Source organism: Mustela nigripes, chromosome 12 (genome assembly GCF_022355385.1).
Source record: "Mustela nigripes isolate SB6536 chromosome 12, MUSNIG.SB6536, whole genome shotgun sequence".
NCBI classification, from domain to species: domain Eukaryota; kingdom Metazoa; phylum Chordata; class Mammalia; order Carnivora; family Mustelidae; genus Mustela; species Mustela nigripes.
Window position 1 is genome coordinate 78,477,154 of NC_081568.1, and position 11,356 is coordinate 78,488,509.

Sequence of the window (11,356 nt, forward strand, 5' to 3'; positions counted from 1 at the left end):
GCTGTTGGAAAGTAAAGAGGAGCCTGCTTCTAGCAGGCATCAGTCCCATCCCTGCAGGAGGTCCTGAGCATGGTCAGCATCTCAGCCTCAGAATCAACCGGCCTGGGTCTGAATCATAATGTCCTAATTTACTCACTGCATGATACTTCCTTCTCTGAGCCTTGATTTCCTTATCTGGAAAGCAGAGATAATAATTATATTCAGGTATATGCTGGACATCTCTGAGCCCTACATCCCTTCCAGACACAGTGCTATAGATGTGATGTTTAATTCTCAGAATGGCTCACCAAGGGAAATGTGACTATTGCTGTGTTCCTTCTGCAGAAGGGAAACTGAGACTCAGAGAGGTTAAGGGGAGTCTGCTAGGGGGAGAGCAGGGCTTTGAAGCCAGGCAGCATGAGATGTAATAAGTAAGGACATTCTTACTAGTGAGGTTCTGTGACTGAACTTGGGGCTCCGTCTCTCACTTCCTTCACTCTGAGGATGCACAGCCTTCTCTGGACTACAATCTGGAGGTCAGGGAGGGACCCAAGCTTGGTGAGGTTTGCAATGGGCTGAATAGAGGAGGTCAACTAGCTTTGGTCCAAGGAATGTCTGAATTGGCAGTGTCTGAAGCTGGGCCCAACCCTCAACCTTGGAAACAAGACAAGGTAAGACGTTAAGGAGGAAATGACTTACCCATGGTTACTTGGTAAATAATCAGCTCTACCCCACTGCCCATTATATACAGCCTTTGTTGTTGTTGTTTTTAAAGGTTTTTATGTATTTGACAGAGAGGATAACGAGAGAGGGAACATAAGCAGGGAGAATGGGAGAGGGAGAAACAGGCTTCCCACAGAGCAGGGAGCCTGACATGAGGCTAGATCCCAGGACCCTGAGATCATGACCCGAGCTGAAGGCAGATGCTTAATGACTGAGCCACCCAGGGCCCCCATATGCAGCCTTTGGTTAGCAGATCTGTATTATAAGTCTTGGAAAGTTAGAATCCCCTGGGAAAGCTGGGGAGGAGTGGAAGGTAAGCAATTCTTTCTATCTGGGAGGCTTCTCTGAAACTCAAACCCACCTTCTGGTTCTCCAGGCTCTTCAGCTTCCCCCTTCCCTGAGAGAGTCCCCCATTCCTGGGCAGCCCACCCCTCCACAAACCTCAGAATGCTGGGGCCTTACTATCCCCCACCCCCCACCTTGAGTGAATGCGCAGAACAAACAGCATTGTTCCCCATACAATGGACAAAAAGAACTTGGGAATTCACAGAATGGTCCTGAATTTCAGCTTCCTTCCCCTCCAAGCCCTAGAGAGATCTATTGTCTGTAAACTCTGCTTAAAATATGCTCTATGCTCCAGCTGGGGAGCCACTTAATGTACAGGAAGAGCCTCGGCTACCTCTCCTTCCCAGGCCCAGTTAGAACAAAGCAGGGAGGAGGGGGAAGAGCAGCCACCGAGAATGAAGAAGCTGACAAACAGCCCTGCCCCCGACTCCATACTGTATCCCTTGGTGCCTTGGGCCTCTATTTTGCAGCTGAAGAGACTGCCTAGCCATGGGGTTGAGGGGCCTGACCCACTGGAGACCCTTCACTGTGGTACCTTGGCAGGGAGATGAAGGCTTCAGGGCCCCTCTCCTCTCAGTCTGCTTACAGGAGCCTCCAAGGACAGGGAACTCACTGCCTTCTAAGGCACCTGTTCCACTCCTGACAAGTCTCACTATTAGAAGACCTTCCTTGGAAAGAGCCCTACCCACCTCCCCATAACAGCCCAGGCCTTCACCTTCTGGTTCCCTATTAATGTGGTCTCCCTCAGGCAGGTGACAGGCCTCCTGGAATTTCCTGGCAGTCCCTGCAACCCCCTGAGGCTTTATTTTTCCTGGGCTAAACAAGCCTGAGCCCTTCCCCCTGGCCCTATTAGTCTGTAGTTTTGAGTCTCTTCACCATCCTATTTTCCTCCTCTGTGCTGCCTGGTGTGTCACTGAAGATTCTTAGTGGTGGAGCCCTGAGCTGACCCCAGCACCCATAAGTATTTATTCAATAAATATTTGTTAAGTACCTTCCAAGCACCAGGCACTGTGCTAACAGCTGGGGATGCAGACAAGATCCCAGCTCTCCCAAGGCTTGTAATTCTGGTGGGGAAGTCAGATACTAACATCAGATAAGCACAAAAATGAATGCATAATTACCAAGTGAGATAAGGGATCTGACTAAAGCAACTTGGTAATGTGGAAGCATCTAACAAAGGAACCTGATTTAGTGTGGAAGGGAGAGGGGTGGACCACCATAGGCTTCCTGACATCTAAAGGATATAAGCTTTAAATAGAAAGCAAGGAATATAGGGAACAGTATTTAAGATGGTGTGGAACAGACTGTGCAAAGGCACTGTGTCCAGAAGGAGTTTGTCTCATTCAAGGAACTAAAGAAGCCAAGCTGAGATCTCAGTGAGGAGTTGGACTTGATTATAAGAGCAATAGAAAAACATAAATGTGTATATGCAATAAGAGCTGATTAAAATTTGCCTCAAAAAGACACAGATCCAGGGGCGCCTGGGTGGCTCAGTGGGTTAAAGCCTATGCCTTCAGCTCAGGTCAAGCCTCGCATCGGGCTCTCTGTTCAGCAGGGAGCCGGCTTCCTCTTCTCTCTCTGACTACCTCTGCCTACTTGTGATCTCTGTCTATCAAATAAATAAATAAAATCTTTTTTTTTAATAAATAAATAAATAAATAAAATCTTTAAAAATAAAATAAAATAAAATAAGACATAGATCCCTAGAGTGGCAAGCAGGTTTACTAAGTCTTTGCAGGTGCTGTTCCTCCTCCATGGATGTTCTGTTCCTAGGTTTGTCTGTCTGTCTTTCTTTCTTTCTTTCTTTCAAGGATTTTACTTATTTATTTGAAAGAGAGAGAATGAGCACAAGCTGGGTTTGGGGGAGACAGAGGTTAGAAGTAGACTCCCTACTGAGCAGGGAGCCCGATGCTGGGCTCAAACCCATGATCCCTGGGATCATGACCTGAGCTGAAGGCAGACACTTAATTGACTGAGCCACCCAGGTGCCCTGTTACTAGGTGTTTCTGAGGCTAACTTGTTTTCATCATTCAGGGCTTTGCCTAGCATAGCACACCCAGCCTAAAGAAGCTCCAGCTACATGCCCTGTCATTCTCTATCTGTTTAGCCTATCTTATTATTTTTATTTTTTTAATTTTTTTAAAAGATTTTATTTATTTATTTGACAGACAGAGATCATAATTAGGCAGAGAGGGAGGAGGAAGCAGGCTCCCCGCTAAGCAGAGAGCCCGATGTGGGGCTCGATCCCAGGATCATATGACCTGAGCCGAAGGCAGACGCTTAATTGCCTGAGCCACTCAGGTGCCCCAATAAATGCTTGTCTAAAAAGTTGCCTACCGGGAGGGTGGGAGGTTGGGGTACCAGGTGGTGGGAATTATAGAGGGCACAGATTGCATGGAGCACTGGGTGTGATGAAAAAATAATGAATAACGTTATCCTGAAAATAAATAAATTTAATTTAAAAAAAAAAGTTGCCTACCTGGTCAAATTCCCAAGCCCTGTAAGCGCCACTAAATTTGAATTTCTCTGTTGTAGCTCCCATGTAATGCCTGGTTAGGCCACCCCCCAGTAGAATAGGACATAGGGAGGCAATAGGAAGTGGGCTGGGGCACCAGGACCAGTCATGAGATGGACACTCTGAGGTACTCTTCTGCTTCCAAGCCACATGGTCAATCTCTCTCTTCTGCCCCTCCTGTAGGGCACTTAAAATTCCACCCTCATCTTTGATTAACCAACAGCTGACCTGAGACATGTCTGTTTGCACAGGTCCTCGTCCAGCCAGAGAGTATAGGTATTGATTAGCTGAAGCAGTGCAATGAACTTCACAGGCCATGACTCTGAATTGTCTAAGAGGCCCCTTGTGAAGTGACCACATAGGCAAAGGATGTCTCTGTGTGTTTTTGGACACATATGCACTTACCCTTAAATAGCTATGCATTTACAGATGTGTATTTGTGGGTAAACACAGGTCCTTTCATATTGGCCTCCATTCGGTGATTCATTCCTGCATTCATTTCTTATTTATTGAGGTCCTACTATGTGCTAGCTCTATGCCAGATGCTGAAGTCACTAAGACATACAAAATTCCTGCCCCCTGCAGAGTTTATTTTCTAGTGAGAGAACAAGAGTAAATATGCAACGAAATAAATAATTTGCTTTCAGATTGTGAAAGTGCTATTAAAAATAATAAGATGGGGTGCCTGGGTGGCTCAGTGGGTTAAAACCTCTGCCTTCGGCTCAGGTCATGATCCCAGGGTCCTGGGATCAAGCCCTCATGGGGCTCCCTGCTCAGCAGGGATTCTGCTTCTCCCTCTCTCTTTCTCTCTCCCTCTCAAATAAATAGTCTTTCAAAAAATAAAAAATAAACCAAAAAAAATTATTTACTGAGTACCTACTAAGTGCAAAGCATGGCTAGGGACTGCCGCATTTATACATAATAGCTTATTCAAGGGAGATTTTTAAAAATCATAGAAATCTAGTAAATAAATAAAATCTTTAAAAAAGGGGGGGGGGGGGGGGCGGAGTGGCTCAGTGGGTTAAGCCGCTGCCTTCGGCTCAGGTCATGATCTCAGGGTCCTGGGATCGAGTCCTACATCGGGCTCTCTGCTCAGCAGGGAGCCTGCTTCCTCCTCTCTCTCTGCCTGCCTCTCTGCCTACTTGTGATCTCTGTCAAATAAATAAATAAAATCGTTAAAGAAAAGTTAAAAAAATAAAAATAAAAATAAAAAATCATAGAAATCTTAGAAGCTTTGTGGGGTTCTTGGCTGGCTGAGTTGGTAGAGCACGTGATTCTTGATCTTGGGGTTGTGAGTTCAAGCCCCATAAGGGGTGTAGCGTTTACTTAAAAAAAAAAAAAAAGAAGAAGAAGATGCTTTGTGTTTCCAGAGTACACATGGACTAGGGGGACAGGGCATGGTTAATTCCCAGATGGGGAGCTCAGGGATAACTTATTGGAGTATTATTTAAAATAACAACCATACTGATTGAGCACTTACTATGTTAGGTGCTTTTTATATAGATTCTCTCACTTAATCCTCACTATAAATCTGGGGGGGTGGATTACTCTTATTGTGCAAAGACTAAGTCTCGACGGTGGGTGGGGATAGGGGTGTTAAGCAACTTGCCCAAATTTTCAACAACTATTAAACAGCAGAATGGATATATTCAAGCTCAAGGGGAGAGTCCAGAGCTCCTACTCTTAACCACAATGGTGATCATAGCTTTGCCAAAAGCAAAGGTAGGACTTGGGTGGGCAGGTACAAATAGTCCATTCTAGGAAGAAGACACAGCTTGAGCAAAAGCTGGTAGGCATTGCTGCCAGGTCTGCCTGTTTTTGAAAATGTCTGGTAGTCTGAGATCCTGGGAGATTAGAAAGAAAGAAAGAAAGAAAGAAAGACAGACAAAGCCAGATTTTGTCAACTTTTCCTTCTCCCTGGCCTTTAGCATATTAGCCCCATGGTAGTTTCTTGCCCTAGGTATGTCTCTCTCTAGACCCCAGACGGAACTTGAGAGTGTACAAGGAGGTGGCCAGGATGGTGCTTCTGTTGAATTGGTCTTCTCCCTACCCTGGCTGGTGGGGGCCACTTGGGGACATTCTCTGGGCCAAGCTCCTCCTTTGCCCATCTGCATCCCTGCCTCCTGACTCATTTCATTCCAACCAATAGATTTGTAGCATGCAAATTTAATGAATAGGCAAAGAAGTGATTGGCTCATTTTCCCCTGATGTAAAAATGCCACTATTCAAGTAACCCCTATGTACCCTCCCCCCACCCCATTTCTGGGCATTTCATCATGTTTCTGGCAAGAAACTCCAACTCCTCTATTTCCCCTCCTTTTTTTCCCATTCTGAGTTAGTGCATCACTTAAAATGCCCTACTCATCTCCTGAGGAATGGGACATGCGGAGGACCAGAAGCACCCTTAGGCCCAAATCACCACAGTCCTCCTGAGAGGCCCCATATGCCTTTGCTGGCTGTAAGTAGCATCAAATCCAGGACAACAGAGCCCATTTACTAAGAGATTTTGTGAGAATCCATGTCCAAAGGCTTCCTGAAACCAAACCCCAGCATATCGGCTGTTCCTTTCAGCCCCTAATTTAGTAATTCTATTGAGAAAAAGAGATTGTGGGTTTTTTTATTTGGTGTGATTTATTCTTTATCATATAAATAATAATAATTTACAAAGCTCTTCCCCAAACAGAAGAGAATCTGTACATAAAAATAAACAAAAATTAAACTGAGCTGGGCCTGGTGCCCAGAAAACCAGCCAATTCCAAACACAACCAGGGGGAAAAATTCCTCCAGGTCCTGGGAGCTCTGAGGACTTGGCTGGAATTCTGGGTGGAAGCTCTGGTCCGGGAAGCCACTGCCCCCTCTTCCCGTGATCTTGTGCAGGACTATGGCACCCCCGGCAGCCAGCAATCATGGAGAGCCAACCAGCAGACTCTTTGGGCTGGGATGTGGGTGGAATTTGGACCCAAAGCCATAATCAATTTTTAAAACTCCTGGGCAGTGTGCTTGCTGCTGGCTTCCAGGGACTGCAAGAGCTACTGTGCTGGGAAGATGGGGTATTTATTGGCCAACACCCAAAGTAGATGGAGCTGCCTATGATTCCATTTTTCCCATGTAGTTCTTCAGATGATTGGGTTGGGCAGAATATCCTCTGATCTTCTTTTCCCTTGGAGCTCCGACCCCTTCCCTGGAGGCTTGTTATTGCTATAGATATTGAAAAATGACAAGCAATCTCCTTGACTATTGATTAATTTCCCTCAACAGACACTCTCTGGCTGTTTGCAACTTATCTCCCCCACTCCTCTTATTTCCAGAAAAGTCTCTAAGAGCAAGACCAATTGACTGGCTTTGTACCTTTTTACTTTAGAGACTATATACAGGGGCACCCAGGTGACTCAGTTGGTTGGGCGTCCGACTCTTGATTTCTGCTCAGGTCATGATTTCAGAGTCATGAGATTGAGCCCCGCATGCCCAGCATGGAGCCTACTTGGGATTCTCTCTCTCTTCCCCTTCCCCTCACATGTGTGCGCTCTCTCTCTCTCTCAAAAAAAGGGGAGACTCTATATGGCTGGAGGAGACTAGAAACAAACGGTAAGCACTCTCTTCCCATCCCAAGGGCAAGAGTTATATTTGCATTGCTTGCCAAGTTCACAGTCATTTGCAATTAAGAATTTTTGTAGATGGGGGCACCTGGGAGGCTCAGTGGGTTAAGCCTCTGTCTTTGGCTCAGGTCATGATCCCAGGGTCCTGAGATTGAGCCCTGCATCAGGCTCTCTGCTCAGCAGGGAGCCTGCTTTTCCTTCCCTCTCTGCCTGCCTCTCTGCCTACTTCTGCCTACTTGTGATTTCTCTCTCTGTCAGAGAAAGAAAGAAAGAATTTTGTAGATGGTGGAGGTGATGCTGATAGTGAGATAATGTTGAAGATGATCATGGCAAAACGATGGGGAAGACCCAGAGAAAGGGGAGTGTGGTCATGATGCTGAGCATGCCCTTGTGGCCAAGGTGACAATCTGGCTTAGATTGAGATCAGAAATGTGAAAACTGGGGGCATTTGTCTGGCTCCGTCAGAAGAGTGTGCACCTCTCAATCTCGGGTCATGAGTTTGAGCTCCACGTTTGGTGTTGAGATTAAAAAAGCATAGCCAAAAACAAACCAAGAGTCCAGAAATGGAAAAACAATGCATTGTGAAGGAGGCAGTGGTGGCACCAGTGATGGTAAAAGCAAGGAACCCGAGAAGGGCACAGTAAAGGTAAATGTACATAGGTGAAGAGCCCAGATTCTGGGGCTAGACATTCTGGTTTGAAATTCCAGCTCTACCCCTTATAACTAAGCTTAGCTACTTCACCTCTCCGCCTCCCATCTGTAAAATGGAGGTTGTACTAGTACCTGCCTCATGGGCTTGTGGGGGACACATGTAAAGGGTCTGCTAATGGGAAACACCAGGGAAGGGCAGGTGATGTAGGTGTACATGCGGGTTACAGCTGTGTCTGCAACAGTGAGGGCCAGAAAGCATGGAAGGCAGCGCTGGAAGAATCAGGAGACCATGGTCGGGCTCTGTCCCTTACTCTATGTGTCTCCCCACTCCCTCCCCAAGGCTCCCAGGCCTTCATTCCCTTGGTTCCCTTGTGAGTGAAAGGATAATTGCAGTGAGTAATATTCATACTTGAGAAGTCCCCTTGAGCAGTAAAGCTCTGCATGTGTGACCAATGCATGGCCCTATGGGGACAGCCAGGCCCAGACAAGACCATGCAGGTCTGTAAGTCCAGGTGTGGACTCATCAAGCATTCTTGTACCAGGGGTCAAACAGAGGAAGATGCTCAACGGGTTGGACCAGCCTCCTTCTAGAGCTAATGGAAAGGTGGGAGGTGAGCTCCTGCCTAGGGGAGAGGGGCCCCAGTTGCCTCTCCCTCCAAGGCAGGTGCCAGGCCCCAGAGAGCAGCCCTGATGGGCCTAGCTACAAATTTCAGTAATACTGTGACCCTGGTTATGGGGGCCTCTGCTGAGCACAAGCAGGATTTCATAACAGAACCAGCCTTTCCCAGTTCTTCCCCTTGTTCACATTCTCCACCAGTCTCTTCCTCCCCCCAGGGCTAGAGGACAGAAGTGGAAAGCAAAGTTCATTTACGCACTGTGCCTAATTAAATCTTTACAGATTCCTCTTGTTTGGACCTTGCCTAAGAAGGTCAGAGCCCATTAATGTCTCCAGAACCAACAGGTGGTTCTCAGAGGCTGCAGGGAGAGGCAGCAGGAAGTTCTCCATCATTCCTGTCCCAGAGGGTGTCCCCCCTTCAGGGTCATGTGCCCCTGAAAATCAGGGGTAGGGGAATGGTCTTGGCCTTCAGTGTCTAGGAGCTCTCATCAGTCCCTCTCCTCTCCTCCTGACAAGGTGCTGTGGGCTTCCCACCATTAGCCACTGCTGAAGCAAGGAGAAGAGTCCTGCTGTGTCCTGGGTTCCAGTCCTGAAATTATTACTCACACGTGGTCTATGGGCCTGGCATGATCGTGTCCAGGAGCCAAGGTATGCCTGGTTTGGTCTGCCATTTGGCTTATCCCTCGGCTTAAGATCCCAGTCCACCTCAGCTCTATGTCTGTGTTTGATTGGTACCTAGAAGACGTAATACATATATTCGCCATCTAGGTATTGATCTCTTACTGTGTGCCAGGCTTTATGCTAGATGTTTTATATACGTCACATCACTAAATCCTTATTTATAGAGGAAGAAACACACTCAGAGAGGTCAGGTCACTTGTTCAAGGTCACACAGTTAGAAAGCATTGGAGTCTAGATTCATAGAACTCCCTGATGCCAAAAGCTATGCACTTACCCCCCAAGATCTGCACGACCCCCCTGGAGGGACAGGACCTCTCCTGACACTCAGAACGAGGTGCACTGACGACAGTATAAAGAGCCAAGGGGTCACCTCAGATCTACCTGTCCACCCATGAGCATGTCCGGGGAGCCTCCCAGGAAAGCTGGCGCAGAGCCCAGGGCTGCCTAGACAGCTCAAGGAAGCTGCCAAGTCTCTGCTGAGTCAGCAGGCACCCATCCACAGGCCCCCACCACGAGCTCACCATGAGAATTCCCCCAGTCCCTCTCCCCAGCTTCTGCCCCCTCCAATCAAAATGACCCCCTAACACCTCTCTTCCCTGTACCCTCTCCTACCTCTAGAATGTTCCCTATGGTACCCGCCTCCTGGTCTCCCTTCCTCCTGAAGCTCCAGACCTGTAGGGTTTGACTGGTCCGGGCTGCAGATCTCCCAGTTGGGCTTTTCGTTCTGGTCACAGCTTCAGGTGCCTGTCTGCATCTTGCCTGTACCTCTCTAAATCAGAGGAAGACATGAGTCTCCTCGCTGCTCCTTGGGACCCCCCCCCTCCCTGCTCACCAGCTGTACAATGCAGTCAGGGGGAGGGTGGACTGGCAGAAACCAGCTTCTTCCTGAGGATGGAAAACAGAACTGTAGGAAATTAACAGGCTGAGAAATGTCTGTTTGGCTCCGTGTTTGTTTAGCGCCCTGTCTTTCTCTGTGCAGCTCCCTCCTCCTGCCCCTACCACCTTCATCCTGCTCCCCCCACCCCGCCCCCACCACTTCATGTGGGCGACTGGGGCTGAAGGTTGTGCAGCTGGGGCTTTACAGGAAGGTGCATTTTGGGGTGGGTGTGTGTGTGTGTGTGTGTCCATGTGTGTGTTTAGGGATGGCAGACCTGCCCCTCCTTTCGAGGCAGCTTAGCCAGAAACGCCAGCGGCAGAGACAATTGTGCGGGTGGGGATGCTGAGCCCAGAGCCTGCGGAGCCCGTGGGCAGGCAGAGAAGCACCACACAAGAAATTGATTCCATTAAAAAGTAATCTTAAATTTAATAAAAGTTATGATTTGATTATAGCCACAGAACCTACAGGCAAGAGGGAAGGGGGGGGGTGGATTCTAGTGATGGATAAACAGAAAGGAAAAAAAAAACAACAAGGGAGGGGGAAGGGAGGAGAGAGAGATGCTTAGGTTTGGATGGATGAGAGGATGGAAAGACCTGGGGGTGGGGAATGAGACCATTTTCTATCCCTCAGATGGAAGAAAAAAGCCTGTGGCTGGTTTCCAAAGAGGAAGCAGAGTGAGGAGTGAGTGAAGAGATTCAGGGAGCTCTGGGGAATAGAGCGGTTGGTTGGAGGCGGCTGGGGCATGGAGACAAGGCTGGGAGAGGGGGATATGCAGGAGGCATGGCCCTGAGACCTGGAAATGTAGGTGACAGCAGGCAGACAGGCAGTCCTGGGGTTAGATTCCAAGCCAGCCTCTTCCCAGCAGCACAACTTAACATGTCAGACCCTCAGTTTCTTCACCTGCTAAATGGACCTGTGGAGATAGCATCCACCTCACAAAGCAGTCGTGAGGATGACTGAAACCACACAGGCGCAGTATCTGGCATCTCCTCAGAGCCCAATAAGGGTCAGTCTGCTTGCTTTCCCTCCCCTGCCAGGACCATCACCTCCACACTGCCCCCACCCATTTATCTGCAAGCACTGGTCAATCCTACTCCCTTTTTTTTTAGTTTTTTTTTTTAGTCATCTCCACACCCACCATGGGGCTCAAACTCATGACCCGGAAATTGAGCATCACATCCTCCAACTGAGTGAGCCAGCCTCTCCCCCGCCAAGCTATTCTTTTTTTAAAATTCTTTTTGCAGTGGTGGGGACTGAGTGGGCTTCATCTCCTATGTCAGTGTGGGGAGATTGTCCTCCTGGACAGAATCTCATGCTTTGTCCTTTGCCCATCTCTCTAGAACATGCACAGTACATGGACAAAGCAGGGAAGC